Source organism: Argopecten irradians, chromosome 2 (genome assembly GCF_041381155.1).
Source record: "Argopecten irradians isolate NY chromosome 2, Ai_NY, whole genome shotgun sequence".
In the NCBI taxonomy this organism is placed as follows: Eukaryota; Metazoa; Mollusca; class Bivalvia; order Pectinida; family Pectinidae; genus Argopecten; species Argopecten irradians.
The window spans coordinates 47180670-47199746 of NC_091135.1; the positions used below are offsets into that span (position 1 = coordinate 47180670).

At 37.2% G+C, this 19077-nt stretch overlaps 1 protein-coding gene and 1 long non-coding RNA gene across 2 annotated transcripts in view; one reads left to right on the top strand and one right to left on the bottom strand.

The window, feature by feature from the left end:
• The window catches only part of LOC138315727 (L-fucose kinase-like), a 63409-nt gene extending 49271 nt beyond the window's left edge, over positions 1 to 14138 (bottom strand). Inside the window, exon 1 of the mRNA XM_069256968.1 lies at positions 13873 to 14138. The gene's annotated coding sequence lies outside the window, so the exon portion shown is untranslated. The remainder of the gene's footprint in view (positions 1 to 13872) is intronic.
• Positions 9631 to 13282, top strand: LOC138315729 (uncharacterized). Its single transcript, XR_011207518.1, has 2 exons — positions 9631 to 11745; positions 12995 to 13282. It is a non-coding gene; the product is annotated as an uncharacterized lncRNA (long non-coding RNA).
• Positions 14139 to 19077: the final 4939 nt, after the last annotated feature.

The window sequence follows — 19077 nt, forward strand, 5'->3', positions numbered from 1 at the left end:
AGGTAAATCCTATAAATCACTACTAGTCATAGAGTTCTGCATGGATTGTAACCAAATTTGACCACAAACATTCTTTGGGGAAGGGGAACAGAACCTGTATAAATTTTGACTCTGACCCCCCGGGGGCAGGAGGGGCGGGGCCCAATATGGGAAATAAAGGTAAATCCTATAAATCGCTACTTGTCCTAGAGTTCTGCATGGATTGTGACCAAATTTGGCCACAAACATCCTTTGGAGAAGGGGAACAGAACTTGTATAAATTTTGGCTCTGACCCCCCGGGGGCAGGAGGGGCGGGGCCCAATAGGGGAAATAAAGGTAAATCCTATAAATCGCTACTAGTCATAGAATTCTGCATGGATTGTAACCAAATTTAGCCACAATCATTCTTTGGGGAAGGGGAACAGAACTTGTATAAATTTTGGCTCTAACCCCCCAGGGGCAGGAGGGGCGGGGCCCAATAGGGGAAATAAAGGTAAATCCTATAAATCGCTACTAGTCATAGAGTTCTGCATGGATTATAACCAAATTTGGCCACAAACATCCTTGGGGGAAGGGGAACAGAGCTTGTATAAATTTTGGCTCTGACCCCCTGGGGGCAGGAGGGGCGGGGCCCAATAGGGGAAATAAAGGTAAATCCTATAAATCGCTACTAGTCATAGAGTTCTGCATGGATTATAACCAAATTTGGCCACAAACATCCTTGGGGGAAGGGGAACAGAGCTTGTATAAATTTTGGCTCTGACCCCCAGGGGGCAGGAATGGCGGGGCCCAATAGGGGAATTAGAGGTAAATATTCAAATTTCTTCAGAAAATAAACAATGAACCTGTATCCAGAATATTACTTGGCATTACAAACCAGGTGAGCGATACAGGCCCTCTGGGCCTCTTGTTAAAATAGGAATGTAAAACGAGATCAATAATTTTGTAGAGTCGCAGAAGTTATTAACTATACGTTTACTAGCACACTTATCATCACCTTCAGAACTGTTTTAATTAGAATAAATAAAATGTTAATTTTCATAACGCGGGTCGTTTTATGTTTCCCGCCGTCGTCCTAAATGCCGCGCGGTAGTTGACTATCACTGCGCCAGACAGCAAAACAGCGAAATGAATCTCCACTGTTATCGTACATTAGACAGGAAATCTTGCATATGTTTGGTGTTGTAACCTCATCTTAAGCCATCGATATATATTTTCTTTTGTTATTAATGCTTTTAAGAAACCTTTAAATTTTGCTCCGGAAAGGTAGTGGGCCTTTAAAGGCCCACTACCTTTCCGGAGCAAAAAATAAAGATGTCTTAAAAACACTAATAACATCAGAAAATAAATACCGATGGCTTAAGATGAGGTTACAACACAAAACGTATTCAAGATTTCCTGTGTAATATATGATGACAGTGGAGAGTCATTTCGCTCTTTTGCCGTCTGGTGCAGTGATAGTTAACTACCGCGCGGTATTTAGGACGACGGCGGAAACATGTAGACAACCCGCGTTATGAAAATTAAAATTTCATTTATTTTTAATCAAATTGTTCAGAAGGTCATGATACGTGTAGTATTAACGATAAGTTAATAACTTTAGCGACTCTACAAAATTACCCATCTCGTTTTACATTCCAAAAGCCATTTCGGCAAGGTAGTTGGCTTTTAGCGTCAGTAATAGCAACCCCTGGAGTATCGAGGATGACTACACTAGGAAATGTTATCAACTCTGAACTATCACAAGAGTTACTCCCCTTCGCTCTACTCCGCTCATCGTTAGAGGGTATAAAAACTTTGCTATGTAGTAAGTAGTATTAAAACTTTACTATGTAGTAGTATTAAAACTTTACTATGATGTAGTATTAGAATTTCCCTAATTACATTTCAGTTAGGTGTTTTGTTGTGTGGTCTGTTATACATATGTATAGAGTATGGTGACCACTAAAACGTCAAAAAAGGTCTATCGCCATTCTGGTAGGTCTTAATATAACTGATTACTTGTATCTCGTATACTAGTTCTTTTACGTCAATTATTACTAGTATATTATAACGTATATCACGTGGATGTTCGATAATGAGAAGATGTAAACAGATTTGACCCAAATAAACAACAGTTTAAAACGGTTTGTATGTTATCAGTAGTTGCCATTATATAATGCGGTTATCATTCTTCAGTTATATGTACGAGTTATAAATACACCACACCCTTTATCTCTATCTAATTTTACACACTGGCTACTGCAATTAGTTTTAAAATAAGAAATCTTTCGAAAAATCTATAAATTTGTAATGATTAAAGGCATTGACTGCTTCTTTGCCACCTTGCCTAGAGGAGGGAGAAAGAACATCCTCGATATTCCAAGGGTTACTATCGCAGGTGTACCCAATAATATATAACTGAGTAATTATTAATTAATTGTCAGGTGCACGCGCGGTAATTATTGCGTTCACACGCAAAAATATTGAGGTCGCACGCAATAGTTTATTATTATTATTTTTTTTTACATAGCACATAATCGTTATAGTATGACATAACAAGAATGGGATACGCATGACATATATTGTAAACCCTAATTCAATCATGGGTGTATCATCGTTCTATCATATATGGTACATAACTCGCTCCCTTTGTGTATTGTCTACATCGGGATAATTATGATGACGGTGGTGTAAAAGGAATGCGATATTGTTATCGGACCCGACAGGTTTATCATCTCTACACGACAAGTTATGGCGGTCTGTCCTCAATGACGAAGCAAAACATGCGAGATCTCGAAATGTAACGAAATTATGTACACGACGAGATAAAGACAACCTTGCCATTTGACCTTTACCGTTAATACACATCAATTGCTTCTTTTATTGCACATGTGCATTGCATGCCGCCTACACGGAGTGATTCTCTTGATCTGGGAATGTCCTTGATGAACAGCAGTCTGAGTCGCCTGCAGTCACTTTTAACTGGACAGGATATGCATCGGAGGTTTTGTAGGCCAGGTGTTAACCACAGGGACCTGGCACGAAAAAATTTAACCAATAGTGTACATATATATATTATAGTATCAAGGGTATGAACTCGGCGGTCGAGAAAAACGAACCTATTTTCTTAAAACCGTGATTATTTTAATAAATGGGTTCTATACAACATTGAAGGATATCTTACCTTAAAGAGAAATAATTTATCTTTCCATTGAGTGCTTGATGAACAAAATTGGCCAAGTATTGACGAAGTTATGGCTTGATGAATCGGGAAATTTACGAAAAGTATGCTAGGTAGACATTTCCCTGTCCGGTCGAAATGTCGTCTCGGCTCTAATGGGTACCTCAAAAACCAAGCCAAAATCACAAAATCTACGCTTGTGGTGGTAAACAGTACCAATAACTGTGTTCATCCACAATCTCCTTTGGAGGTGTCATGACCCGTACTTTGTAGAAACTCCATTTAAACATCGTGTAGCTCACTTACTTCAACCGTCACCGCCATGTTCATTTTTCTCTCGGAACGCTTCTCGACTTTACATATAGTGACTACATTATGCAAATTATGTAATGTTGTGCATGTGGGTAAACTCGAGAAGTGTTCCGAGAGAAAAATGAACATGGCGGTGACGGTTAAAGTAAGTAATCCGCCAATGTTGTATAGAACCCATTTATTAAAATAATCACGGTTTTAAGAAAATAGGTTCGTTTTTCTCGACCGCCGAGTTCATACCCTTGATACTATAATATATATATATGTATACTGTTAGTTAAAAAAAATCGTGCCAGGTCCCTGTGGTGTTAACACTATTACAGAATTCTCGGTTTTGTACTAAGTGACATTGATCATCCAGATTTCGTGATCTATTACCAGCAATGAAACATGAATTGTAGACTCGTATGGGAAAAATGATTGATATAGATAATTAGGCAGTAGTTATTTTTTCAACAAAAACAAATTCAAATATGCCAGCTTTTCTTTCTTCCTATCCATTTTACTGTTATATCTTGTAACAATGTATATAACTGAGAGAGATTATTTGGTTTTATTTCTGAATAATTTTCGAGATTGCTCGACTCTATCTAATTATATTATAAAGATATAGATACCTCACGGACACACGCAGTATAATTTGACGGCTGTTTTGGTAATATTATGGGAGCTATTCTTTTCTTAAAACAAAAATACACGTGCCTTTGCATGCACTTATTATATAGGAAATACGCAAGTGCTAATTAGTTCAAAGTAAATACATGTACGAGGATTTAATTTTTCTGAAATCGTTATTTGTTCATTCAAAACGGTACAAAACCATTAATTGCTTTGTTTGAATACTGAATAGTGCGTTCTTTGTTGTGGAAAGTGTATATTTGCGACTACAAATATTTTGTTTATTTGTAATCAGACGTAAATAGCACGACACGTCTCGATCTACATCATATTACTTCACGTCTGCTGGCTTCAGACTTCCCTAAGAGGAAGTACGCCACATTTAGGTCAAAGCCCGTCTAGTTCTGCATTCTATAGTACGTGACCCTGCCTTGGTCGTTTCATTCATAAATATTTCGGTATGGTAAAGAATCCCAGTGCTCAGCGCAATGATGTCATGGAACGACGCATTTCAATTCTTTATATTTGTATTTTAAAACTCAGTGGAACAAACTGGAATAAACGAATAGAATAAATTTTAGAATCTGTCAAAATGCACTGTGAATCACTGTAGAACCACACGTACTGCCCTACACCATTCTCAGTCAGCAATATTGATTTGGCTTTTTGTTGCGTTGATCGTTAGTATAGGTTGCCATGGATTTCTCCATTTCATATTTTACCGAGTCATCTGGTCAATGGCAGTATAGGAATCTGGCACGATATATATATATATATATACTGTTGGTTAAAAATTTTCGTGCCAGGTCCCTGTGAATGACAGTACGTGTGGTTGTGATACACGGTGCATTTTGACAGATTCTAAACTTCTAAATAGTGGCAAAACAGACGCATCGTATATTTACATCGTATATATTTACTAGATTTTATTTTAATTTTACTATTCTTTTTTCATGCTATTATGATTAGAAATGACATGTACATGTAGTGCATTTGATGAAAAGTATTAGGGGTCCAATATGTTAACTTGCATGTCCTGCATTTGAGATGACGAGTTGATGTTCTAAAACGACCAACTTATTAATATCCAAGAACAGGGACTTGATACTGGTTCTGGAATTCAGGGGTGAATGACTGCCAAGTGTGTCAAATGAATGACCTTGACATTGCTTACAGATAGGGGCAAGGACGAAGATGACGCTTATAAATCATTGATTGGGTAAACAACAGGTGCGGAAATCTTTAAACGATGTCTTTAATATACAATATATTTTTAGTTGTTTAAATGATTTGACTCGGGGCTACAAAGTTCATTCAAACTTAGCCAAGTTCACTGGCTATATATCGCATATTTGGTTGAAAGAACCTATCCGCCTCTATGTTCAGAGGTTTAGAGACTAGATGACATTGACTGTTATCTAAACGACAACCGAGTCATATGTGATTAAACACTTAAGGAGTTTAGGGACCCGTAATATGTTCCGAAATCCCAACCTACAGAAAATCATGTCGTTAAATCCCTAATCTTAGAAATAAGATGTAATTCCATGCCCATAAAGCATTGGTCGTTTCGTTAATTAGATGCACTTCAGTTGTCGATAATGGTAATGCCATTATGTACAGATTTAGTAACGATTTTTTTTGTTAAGTCAAAAATAGACTTTATTTAGTCAAAATCTCCATACTCGAGTAATGTTTGAGAATACCAAATGCATATCTATTTACTTCATCCCGAGACGTCAAAACGGTATACTAAGCTTAGTGACTATACTTACATCTAGGAACAAGTAAGTTTTTTTAACCGAATATGTCTCCAACAAGTACAACAACAGTGTTTTTCACTCCACATTGTTTATTTGTGTAAACAATACATATAATATATCTACAGGGAGATTACAAAGGGATATCCTATCATTACTGCCAAGCCCTGTAAAAGTGTATTGTGGTCAGACTTAAGTAGGCCATAATTACGACAGTAAGGCTACATGTGTGAGCATGCTAGGGTATTGTTAGTGTTTAAAACCGACAATGTAAGAGGTCAATATGAGGTAAACAGTATATCTGACAGACATGTAATATTCTGTTCGAGTTGGAATTACATACAAAAAGTACATAATTCCAAGCTGGTTCTACATTTTATGATGCAGATATCTAGCTAAATATTGCTTATGATGTTACATGAAATTAATGAATAGTGAGCTCGATTAAAATTAGAGAAATTAGTTTAAATCTTTAATACGTGGATTTTGGTTTTCCTTGTTTGAACCTGTATTGCATATTTTTCGTGTTAGAGAATTGTCTTATCTTAATAGTCAAACAGTATTAATATCTATAGGCATTACAAAATTCTGTGTTGACATGGCCCAATATACGTACCCCGCTTGCTATACATTTCGGTCGGCGCCATTTTTTCTGTCTAAAAAGGTCTTTTGAGCTACAACATTGTGGTTAAGCACTATATTGTAGGGAGGGATCCAGGTTGAATGTAGATCTGGAGTATGGCAAGCCAAGTTACTTTTTATTCAGAATTTCCGATCGGAATTTCGAATTTCTAATTCCGATATTGGGAATTCTGTTTCCCATATCGGAAATTCCAATTCTGATATCAGAAATTCTATTTCCCATATCGGAAATTAAAAAACAAATTTCCGATATCAGAAATTGTATTTCCTATACCGGAAAATAGGAAATTCAAGTTATTCTACTATGCAAATAACGAGAGAGAGAATTTCTGATATTGGGAATTGAATTTCTGATATAGGAAACTCTAATTTTGATATCGGAAATTCTATTTCTGATATCGGAAATAAGAAAACAAATTTCGATATCAGATTTTTTTTTTTCCGATATCGTAAATTCAAGTTATTCTACCATGCAAATAACGATAGAGAGAATTTCTAATATCGGGAATTGAATTTCTGTTATCAGGAATTACAAAGATTTTCCTATATCAGGAATAGAATTCCCCATATCAGAAATAGATATCCTGATATCGGAAATATAATTCCCCATATCAGAAATAGATATCCTGATATCGGAAATAGAATTTCCCATATCAGAATTGGAATTCCTGATATCGGAAATAGAATTCCTGATATCAGGAATAGAATTCCCCATATCAGAAATAGATATCCTGATATCGGAAATATAATTCCCCATATCAGAAATAGATATCCTGATATCGGAAATAGAATTTCCCATATCAGAATTGGAATTCCTGATATCGGAAATAGAATTCCTGATATCAGGAATAGAATTCCCCATATCAGAAATAGAATTCCTGATATCGGAAATAGAATTTCCCATATCAGAATTGGAATTTCTGATATGGAAAAATGTTTTCTAATTCCTGACATCAAAAGTAGAATTTCCGATAACGGAATTGAAGTTTCCGATATCGGAATTAGTTTTTCGATATCAGAAATTTATCTATCGGAATTAGAATTCCCGAAATTAATTTCCGACATCAAAAATTTAATTCCGATATTGGAAACTTCAATTCAGATATCGGAAATTCTAATTCCGATATCGAAATTGGTAGAATAAAAAGTAACGTGGCTTAATCTAGTATTAGTGTATGGGTCGTCTGAGAAAAAAAAACCCAAAGAGTGCAATTCCGTATTTGCATATTACAGAGTTATCTGTCCTTGCGGGTAAGTATTGATTGTGACGTCATGTGTTTGCGAGCGTAATATGCAAATATACTTTTCGGGGAAAACGGCGTGAATTGCGCTCACAAAATGATGACGTAACAATTGATACCTACCCGCAAGGGAGCTAACTCTGTAATATACAAAGACGGAATAGTCGTAATACAATAATAAAGGTAGCTTGAGTTTCTTGCATTGCTACATCCTCCATCCTCCAGGAGTTACTATCACTGACGTTAAATTCACCCTTGGTTTATCTCATTTAGTTCATCATGATGTACGTGTCGGTGACTGTAAGAGCTTGTTTGATTTGTTTTTCATTTATTAATAAATGACCTAGCTTCTACTAAAATAAAACAATTACAAAAAAAAATCTTATCCATATCGATGATGTCATCATATTATCATGTGATATTGATTGACGTGGCGAACGCCTGTATGTGCACACATCGTGCTGCACGTGTTTTAACTACCACGTGACCTGTTGTTTCATATATACCGACCCACAAATTATATTCAGTTACAGAAAATTATGTAAATTTACATACTGCGATATGAATATCTTTCCGTGTTTACGTCACGTGAGACGATTACCGCGGGCCACGTGTTTACTCCGTGCTGTTTAAGAGGTCACCATCACCGGTAGTTGACACCACAGGTGTGTAGGTCTTTGACCATCTGGAGACATCCAGGGGTCACAAAAATATTTCGTGTAGCTTTCCAGATAGATTATCTAACATTTCGTAATAAATTTTGAACAATCGGTCTAGACAGGACTACATCATGTTCATAGATATCCATAGCCACTCCCGATCGGAGAAACGTCTTCCAAACATTTGACATTACTACATAGACTGATAGAGGCATTCTTCATTTTTTGAATGATTATCAAAATAGTCTAATCTGTCTATCTGATAATTATAGGTACCCGTAAAACATCGATAAAAATACATTATCATTATCGATAATTTCATCATGTCCCTGATTAAATCAGAAACATATAATAACAGTAGTACTAGTAGTAAATATATATATTTCTGATTGTCGTGTGCCATTTGTCTGTCTTTTGCAGAATAACCGTTTGTGTCATGCTTTGCTGTCTTGTAATTCTCCTGTGTATACTTACATATTTCTTTATCCTGTGTTCTGTATTATTCTGTATAATGCAGCTTGTGTATACACTATATGTATCTGCAAAAGCTTTGTCATATTTACGATTTTTCATTTATTTATCATAAGTCTATGTATATGACACTTTGTCTTTATATCACATGGTCTAAATATTGCTTTTTACGATCTCAACTTAAAATACTTCCTTTTAACTCGCACTATATTCGTGTATAATCTGTCATTTTTTACTTTTTGCTATGTTAGCATATATTTTAATCCTTACCTTTAGTGACACAACGTTTGTACAAATTCGAGTGTTCATGTTTAACTAACGTTTTTGTTTTACCTTCTGATTTCTGTGATATACATACAAACCTATATCTTTTGATTTTCCACATTTTAACATAATCTTTGTGCTGTTAACAATACATATATACTTTTGTTTGTCGCGATAATAGCTTACAAGAGCTTATGTTATTTGTAAGAAATATGCGACTTTAAATAAAATTTATTGTATTGTATTGTAAAGTGAATATTGGAACGGGTCTGGACCACCATCGAGCAACGTACACTGTACATAGAAACCAGAAATATAAGGTACGTTTCCGACAGAGTTAAATATGCATTTCTGTTTAGAGAAAATGATGCAATACTATTCTTCTAGATAGTTCCAGGTCGATTGATATGTGCTCTTGGTCGACATATACTGTACACTGCATAATCTATATATTTATATTACTTCATTGTTTCGTGTACATGTTCTTGTATTGCCAGTTCCGTATGGATCTTTTCACCTCTATCAATAGTACACATATATAGTACATTGTGGAATTGGTATATACTGCCATCGAGTCATCGTATGAAGATCTATATATATTTGTAGCAAATATCCACACAACTTGTTATTTTCGTACACTCTTGTAAATAATTTTAAAACTCTGTATTCGCGGAAGAGATAATTTAGTAGACGGTTCAAAACATTGCCCTTTGTAAACAAGTACTTGTTTGTGTCGATACTTCGATATATCATGATTCATGCTATTTACCAGATCACCCAAACAAGACTATGGCGACCAATCAGAACGCAATGCGTATATGTAAACATGCGAGTAGGGCATGTTCAGCACGGCTGAGAGAAATCCGACGTTTCATAAATAAGCATGCAATTTTGTTAAATCAAAGATTATCAAGAGTTATTGATTTTCTATATTGTATATACTTGAAATGCAGTTATTTTGAGCACAAAAATATTACCAGATACCTAGATTTTATGAAAACATGACGGACTACTTTTCCTCGCGGAGTAAGCTTGACCTCTGAGCTACTACAACAACAAAGACGGAGTTCATTCAAATCACTGGTAAACAACCGGTGTTGTGTTGATGTTCGAGAGGGAGGGAGAGAGAAGGTTTCCATCAGTGTAGAGAAATTCAACAGAAAATATGCGTCTCCCCACGGAAGTAAACACTGTCGAACCAACCGAGGCCATTGTGCCAGTCGATTTGGACACTTTAATAGGGAAACTCAAGGAAAATCTCACAGTGAAATCATCATGTTATCGAGAAAAAGTAGAAAGACGGCATAAAACACGGCCATCACCCTATACTATTCCATGCAAATCCTCATCACTGCCAAACAGAACTGTTCTACCATCGTCAGGTGCAGCTGAAAATGTGTTTAATTCTCAGGGATATATTAAATGCTCAAAGTGCTTTCAGAGACACTGTAAATGCGGATTTACAGATGGCAGTTCAATTATGATTCTCAAGCATTTGCTACGCGAACAAACATTGATCCAGGAAGCCGTGCGACGGTTACAAAACAGGGCCGATAGTAATGACGAGCACGTGCTTTGTCGGCCGTGCAGTTCCCCGGGTGAGGAGTCGGACTGGCATAGCGAGGGATTCACAACACGTCACACTAGTTATGAGAGTGAAATAGGAACACCGCTAGAATCCGACATCGACTCCTGAAACATTAGCGACTTTTAGTTATTAACAAATTGAGTGTAATGTATGACGTTTAGTCTCTTTATTGTGAATGGAACAACATCGGGTGATACACATTTTATATCCATGCGCCGATAACAACAACAGTTGCTGTAGCACTGCAGACTTTTGCAATACTTTTATTACCCAGTGGAATGTGGGATAGGCCTCGCCATGAAGGATGTACACCGTAACGACTATACCGATTACGGCGAGCTATAAATAGAATGAGGATCAGACGATATTTCCCAGGTAATCGTTGTGGCGGAGGAATATATATAGTCTGGGTCGCTCTATGGTGACCTAGTTAGCGAGAGATGTTTGTAAACAAGCGACTGTACTCAAAACTGCGTTCTCTTGTGTTTGTGAAGGACAGCCTCGGGCGACCACCACGGATCGGAAATCTGTTTCCGGTGTGATACGAGTCTGAACTTAGAAGAACAATAGATATTTTGAATCTCCACGTCACTAGGGGCGTCAACAAATCTGCTTAAATTAGGATTTCCGTGTCGTGAACTCTAATAATATTAATTAATTTGATATACTGCGCAGTGCTCATCTGTTTTAATTACACATCGGTGATGAATATAGACTATTTCTGACAATTTGATTGTTTATTTATTTAAAATAATTATTTTACGAAGTGCTTATTTTGACCAAACTATAAATACTCTGATACCAGGAAATACTAGATTTATGATGATCTCGAGTGTGACGCCGCGGGTATATTATCATATTGTGATCGTAAGAGTATGTTGAATTGTAAGTCGTATGAATGTGATGGTCACTGATGGTCAGTAACATTCACTGACCATCTGGTGCTCCGTCTCGTGATTTTTTTTTATAATTTTGTTATACCTCATTAAAATGTGGTACGATATAATACGTTTCTCTTGTTTGTAATCTTTGCTTTAATCATAGTAGGTAGTGTTTCCCACAGGAAAAAAAAGGGCATGGTGCTGGGTTTTGAAAAGGGCACCTTGACCGCGATAAATAACCATCAGAGGGGCACAAAGGTTATATCGACAACTTCCAATACATGGGGAAATCTTTAAAACTGTCTTGTTGTTTATTTAATTCTGGTTCAACTTAATATCATTTAAATGCTTTAAACTCTCTGAGTTGCTAAGTAATATCAGGACATCTATTTAATTATTCTGAGTGAAAAAAATGATTTTGAAAATTGTAATATGCAGATCATATGATCATGACTATAATTGATTCACAAGAAAGATCTAAATTTCATTTATATTAATTAAAAGAATGGGAAAATTCAAAATGTATTCCTTTATTTCAATCCAATTACCTTTATTTTAATATATATCTTTATTTAAATATTAAAAATACTGTATTGATTTGAATAAGATAACATGTTTCATAATAATGGACGATTAATTAAAATAATGTTCTAAATTTACAAGCACTAAATTAAGAAAATACAGATAAGTGTGAGAGTAGTATGCAAAATATTTCAATTTAATCTGATAGAGAAAAAAGTTGATTTCTTTTTAATTTGATTTATTTTAATTACTTTGCTATTAATAATTTTATTATTATTAAGATATCTTTTCTAAAAATAAATTCACACCGAAATTCTAAATAATAATACCGTTTTCGTTTTTAAAAACGTGAATATTAGTAAAATCCTGAAATTCAATACCTCCGGATCTACTATTACAATACACCCAAAATGGCGGCCATTACGATTGCAAAGCTTGTGACATCCATCAGATATAGATAGGCCTATTAAACATTAAAAACGTGAGTAAATCATTTACAGTTGTAAGCAGAATTTGTTTTTGAAGTAATGCTCACTAGTTGTAGTCATAAAACTTATTGAAAGGCCAGCTGATTGTTTTCTAGACTGCCGATCGGCTGCTTGACTTCAGCTTACGTAATACACAGACCTGAAAGTGACACCACAAGCCAAGGTGGAAATAGCCAAAGGCTGCTAATTAGGGCCACTGGGGTGTTGGTCAGGGGGTCAGGGAGTGGTCACACTTCTTTTGTTTACTTAATTATCAAGTCACTACCTGGTACCTGGTATTTGGTAGTTTAGTAGATGTGTACTGGGGACAAACAGGGCACGGCGTTAGGTCATAGGGGCATGGCGTCAGGTAAAAAGGGCACGGCGCGGCGCCATGCTAATCGGGGCTGTGGGAAACACTAGTAGGGTGAGGGGTTTACGTACCGTGACGTATAATTCGTTTCTGGGTACGAGGCTTTGATCATACTAAATGTAACGTAGTATATTTTCCGACGATGACATTATTGCAGATTTTAGTAATAGTCAATGACCTAGATCACGTATAAACCCTTGTATTTACCTACAGACTTGTCTCGACGGACATTGCCGGACTATATGGCCTACAAAATAGTTTGTGTAAGTTATTATCTACATGAACTAATTTTGAGTGAGATATACATGTACAGTTAACAGATAAAACATGGTCAAGTTTTATGAACTTTCCTTAATTCTAGGAACTTTCTTAACCTAATGTTTCCTGTATGAAAGCATTACAGAAATTAAGGGCAATTTAAAAATAACAGAATTTCCTTAAGTCGAGGAATGTTTGTGAAACCGGACCTAGAACCGATACATTCAGTCGAGAGTACATATGTTGTTTTGTTAACGTTCTGTAAACTATCGATATCGTAATCAGATGGAAGAGAGCCGGGAAAAGGCACCGATCAACGGTCCGTGCCGACTGTTATATGATATCGCAACCCAGAGATGGACATGTTTTGATAAAATGAATACCCATAAACTCTTCAGATATGAGTGACCAGTTAAGAATATTCTTTCATTTTATAACAGTCATTAACGTTCTCTAAAAGGAGTTCTTGGGCAAAACGCTGCCAAATTGCCAATCTAAGAATGCCTTTTCTTTTTCTCAGGAAACGTATCATTTCAGATTTTGGGGATTTCTACAAAATCATCAATGGAAGAACTGTTACAATAAGTAATGCCACTGAACGTCGTGTTTATCATAATAACCGGAATGTGATAATAAACGATCTTTCAAACGTTTAAATTGACTAGGTACATACCTGATAAGCGGTTATGCTTCTAGACCAAATTTTCCCGTCACTGGTGTTATATATTAGAAACTGTAAACAATATGTGTGTGCCTTTGAAAAAAGAAGAGATGTAATTAGATAATAGGTCAATGTATACACGTAGCACAACTCGTCATATTTACGTATTATCTAGTATATACATCTGTTCGGGTATTAATAGACATTTTCTAGGGAATAAACAATGTCTGGTTTCTGCTATAGAGATTGAGAGAACTGTACCAAGGCCCAGGCCCGGGTACGTCAGAATCACAACTGTACTAAGGCCCGTGCACGTCAAACTCAGAACTGTACGAAAGCTAGGGCTCATCAGACTCGTAACTGTACCAAAGCCCGGGCACGTCAGACTCGGAACTGTACCAAAACCCGGGCACGTCAGACTCAGAACTGTACCAAGGTCCGGACACGTCAGACTCAGAACTGTACCAAGGCCCGGGCACGTCAGACTCGGAACTGTACAAAGGCCGGTGTAACGTTGAAAATGGACTCCCGTTGAAAACTGACCTCGGGTCATTTTTCAACCATAGTAGGGTGAGGGGTTTACGTACCGTGACGTATAATTCGTTTCTGGGCACGAGGCTTTGATCATACTAAATGTAACGTAGTATATTTTCCGACGATGACATTATTGCAGATTTTAGTAATAGTCAATGACCTAGATCACGTATAAACCCTTGTATTTACCTACAGACTTGTCTCGACGGACATTGCCGGACTATATGGCCTACAAAATAGTTTGTGTAAGTTATTATCTACATGAACTAATTTTGAGTGAGATATACATGTACAGTTAACAGATAAAACATGGTCAAGTTTTATGAACTTTCCTTAATTCTAGGAACTTTCTTAACCTAATGTTTCCTGTATGAAAGCATTACAGAAATTAAGGGCAATTTAAAAATAACAGAATTTCCTTAAGTCGAGGAATGTTTGTTAAACCGGACCTAGAACCGATACATTCAGTCGAGAGTACATATGTTGTTTTGTTAACGTTCTGTAAACAATCGATATCGTAATCAGATGGAAGAGAGCCGGGAAAAGGCACCGTACCGACTGTTATATGATATCGCAACCCAGAGATGGACATGTTTTGATAAAATGAATACCCATAAACTCTTCAGATATGAGTGACCAGTTAAGAACATTCTTTCATTTTATAACAGTCATTAACGTTCTCTAAAAGGAGTTCTAAGGCAAAACGCTGCCAAATTGCCAATCTAAGAATGCCTTTTCTTTTTCTCAGGAAGCGTATCATTTCAGATTTTGGGGATTTCTACAAAATCATCAATGGAAGAACTGTTACAATAAGTAATGCCACTGAACGTCGTGTTTATCATAATAACCGGAATGTGATAATAAACGATCTTTCAAACGTTTAAATTGACTAGGTACATACCTGATAAGCGGTTATGCTTCTAGACCAAATTTTCCCGTCACTGGTGTTATATATTAGAAACTGTAAACAATATGTGTGTGCCTTTGAAAAAAGAAGAGATGTAATTAGATAATAGGTCAATGTATACACGTAGCACAACTCGTCATATTTACGTATTATCTAGTATATACATCTGTTCGGGTATTAATAGACATTTTCTAGGGAATAAACAATGTCTGGTTTCTGCTATAGAGATTGAGAGAACTGTACCAAGGCCCAGGCCCGGGTACGTCAGAATCACCACTGTACCAAGGCCCGTGCACGTCAAACTCAGAACTGTACGAAAGCTAGGGCTCATCAGACTCATAACTGTACCAAAGCCCGGGCACGTCAGACTCGGAACTGTACCAAAACCCGGGCACGTCAGACTCAGAACTGTACCAAGGTCCGGACACGTCAGACTCAGAACTGTACCAAGGCCCGGGCACGTCAGACTCGGAACTGTACAAAGGCCGGTGTAACGTTGAAAATGGACTCCCGTTGAAAACTGACCTCGGGTCATTTTTCAACGTTGAGAAATGACCCCGAAAACCGTTGAAAATTGAACTTTAAGCGCACCCGTTGAAAATAGACCCCGTTGAAAAGTGACCCCATAAGAACTCGTTTTTACATAACAACACAACACGACACCACAATACTACGAAATCACACAGCACATCAACACACCAACAACACTACACAACACAACACCACACAACAACACATCACACAACACAACATCACAACAACGCATCACACTAAACACAACATCACAAAAAACACAACCACACAGCACAAGACAACATCACACAACAACACGACACAACATCACAACAAAACATCACACAACACAACAATACCACACCACAACACACAAACACGAAACAACAATAACACTCAACAACACAACACCACACAAGAACACATCACAAAAACACGCAACAACAACACAACACCACTTAACAACAACACACAACAACACAACACGCCTCACAACACAACGTAACAACAAAACATCACATAACACAACCCAATCACAACACACAACCACGCAACAACAATACAACACCACCAAAAAAAACCACAATAATATACAACAACACATCACAAAACATAACACAACACAAAATCACACAGCAAAACATCACACAACAACACATCACACAAGACAACAACACAAAACACAACCACACCACAACAACAATACAACATCCAACATCACACAACATAAAGCAACAACACATCACAAAAACATCACACGACAACACATTACACAAACACAGAACAACAACACAACAAAACACAGCCACACATCACAAAACAACACAACACAACAACAATACAACACCACCTAACAACAACAACACAACACCCGACAACAACATAACACAAAACACAGCCACACAGCATACAACAACACACAACACACCAATAACACACAACACAATAACATTACACAACACGCATCACAACACACAACATAACAACACCACATCACACAACAACAACACACAACAAACAACACAATGACACACAACCACAAAACAACACAACACAACACAACACAACCATACGCAGAACAAAACATAACTGATCCATACGCAGATATGTAATACATGTATTCTTGTATTACAGGGAATAAATATATATTAACAATTACCGAATATCTGACAAACGTAAAATCGTCAAAAATATAATAATAAAAAAATCATTAAGAAACAAATTAATAATATCACATAATTATAGTTTTGTAACACTATCCACTGGTACTCGGAAGTGAACACCACATAGTACAAACTTTTCAAAAGACCATCCGTTGATAGTTTGCCAAGGTCATTTTTCAACGGCCATTTTTCAACACACCTGCCGTTGATAATTGACCCAAGACACTGCCAATTTTCAACGGCATGTTCAATTTTCAACGGCATTCGGGGTCAATTTTCAACGGAGGTCCATTTTCAACGTTACACCGGGGCACGTCAGACTCACAACTGTACCAAGGCCCGGGCACGTCAGACTCACAACTGTACCAAGGCCCGGGCACGTCAGACTCACAACTGTACCAAGGCCCGGGCACGTCAGACTCACAACTGTACCAAGGCCCGGACACGTCAAACTCACAACTGTACGAAAGCTAGGGCTCATCAGACTCACAACTATACCAAGACTCGGGGTCATCTGACTAATAACTGTATTAAAGCCCGGGCACGTCAGACTCAGAACTGTACGAAATCTCGGGCTCATCAGACTCACAACAATACAAAAACTCGGGCTAGTCAGACTCATAAGTGTACCAAGGCCCGGGCACGTCAGACTCAGAAATGTACAAAAGCCCGGGTACGTCAGACTCAACTGTACCAAGGCTCGGGCTCGTCAGACTCACAACTGTACCAAGGCTCGGGCTCGTCAGACTCACAACTGTACCAAGGCTCGGGCTCGTCAGACTCACAACTGTACCAAGGCTCGGGCTCGTCAGACTCACAACTGTACCAAGGCTCGGGCTCGTAAGACTCACAACTGTACCAAGACTCGGGTTCGTCAGACTCACAACTGTACCAAGGCCCGGGAACGTCAGTCTCGAAACTGAACCAAAGCCCGGGCTTGTCAGCCTAAACTTCTCTAACTATTATCATGATACAACCCTGAAATAAGTCGCAGCAAAACTGAAGGCAGTTCAGAAAAAAAAAGAGAGAGAAAAAAAAACGCTGACCAACCACAGCCTGCAGAAATTTCATTTCAAGACATTGTGACGGGCTTTTCACCAACAAGGAATTATGGTCAATGTCATTCATATTAACAAACTTAATTTATCCCTTTATCTCTACTTGCTACAGGTCCAATATCAGGTCTCTAGGCGCTTTTCAGAACTTCACTAGAAGCCTTTTAAGATTTTAGGTTTTTTTGCCTCCTTGAATGCAAGTCAATATCATTCATATTATCTAACTTGGAAGCCATTTACCTCACCGTGCTAATATCTCTCTAGGCCTTCCAGAACTTGAAAAGACGTTTTAAATTATTTTTTCTCGATAAATTGCACTTTTGAACTTTGACCCTTATTTCCAGCCGAAAGTTGACATCTTAGAGAAAATTGTTACTTAATTGTTTGTTCCTTGTTGGATTCTAGATGATGTATCCAAAAATGAAAGAAATTCGTCAAGCCGCTGCTAACGAGATATTGACACAAATCATAGTGGCCATATTGGGTTTTTGATTAACATAAAATGCTGCTGTCACACCTTCAACTCTTGCCCTACAATATGGTGACACTTCCATTGGCATATCTCTTACCATTTCGGAGAGCCATTGTATACAACTTTGGATGCAGAAGAATTAATAAAAACAGAATAAAAACTATAGGTCTTTTCATTCATATATGAAAAGCCCTGATTACAGAGAACGCCCAACTCCAAAGTCACAGATCTACATTGTATAGTCAATTTCAATCACAATGTACATCAAAAGAAAACTACCTATATCATCTGTTGCCGCACACATGTATACATAGCCTTCGATTCTGCTTTGACATACAAGGGGAGCGTAAAAGTAACAGTTGGAGTATCGAGGATGATTACAAACTTAATTTAGAATCTATTTCTATTCCATTAAGGTTAACTGATGTAATTGAGCGTTTCCCAACTTTTTGTATTGAATAAAATGACTGGAAAGGCTTTTTGAATTATTATCTAATAGGGTTTATTAGACTTATATTTTTCGTATATTCCTATATGTCCAAAGTTTTTTGTGAACCGGTCGAACTATTTTAT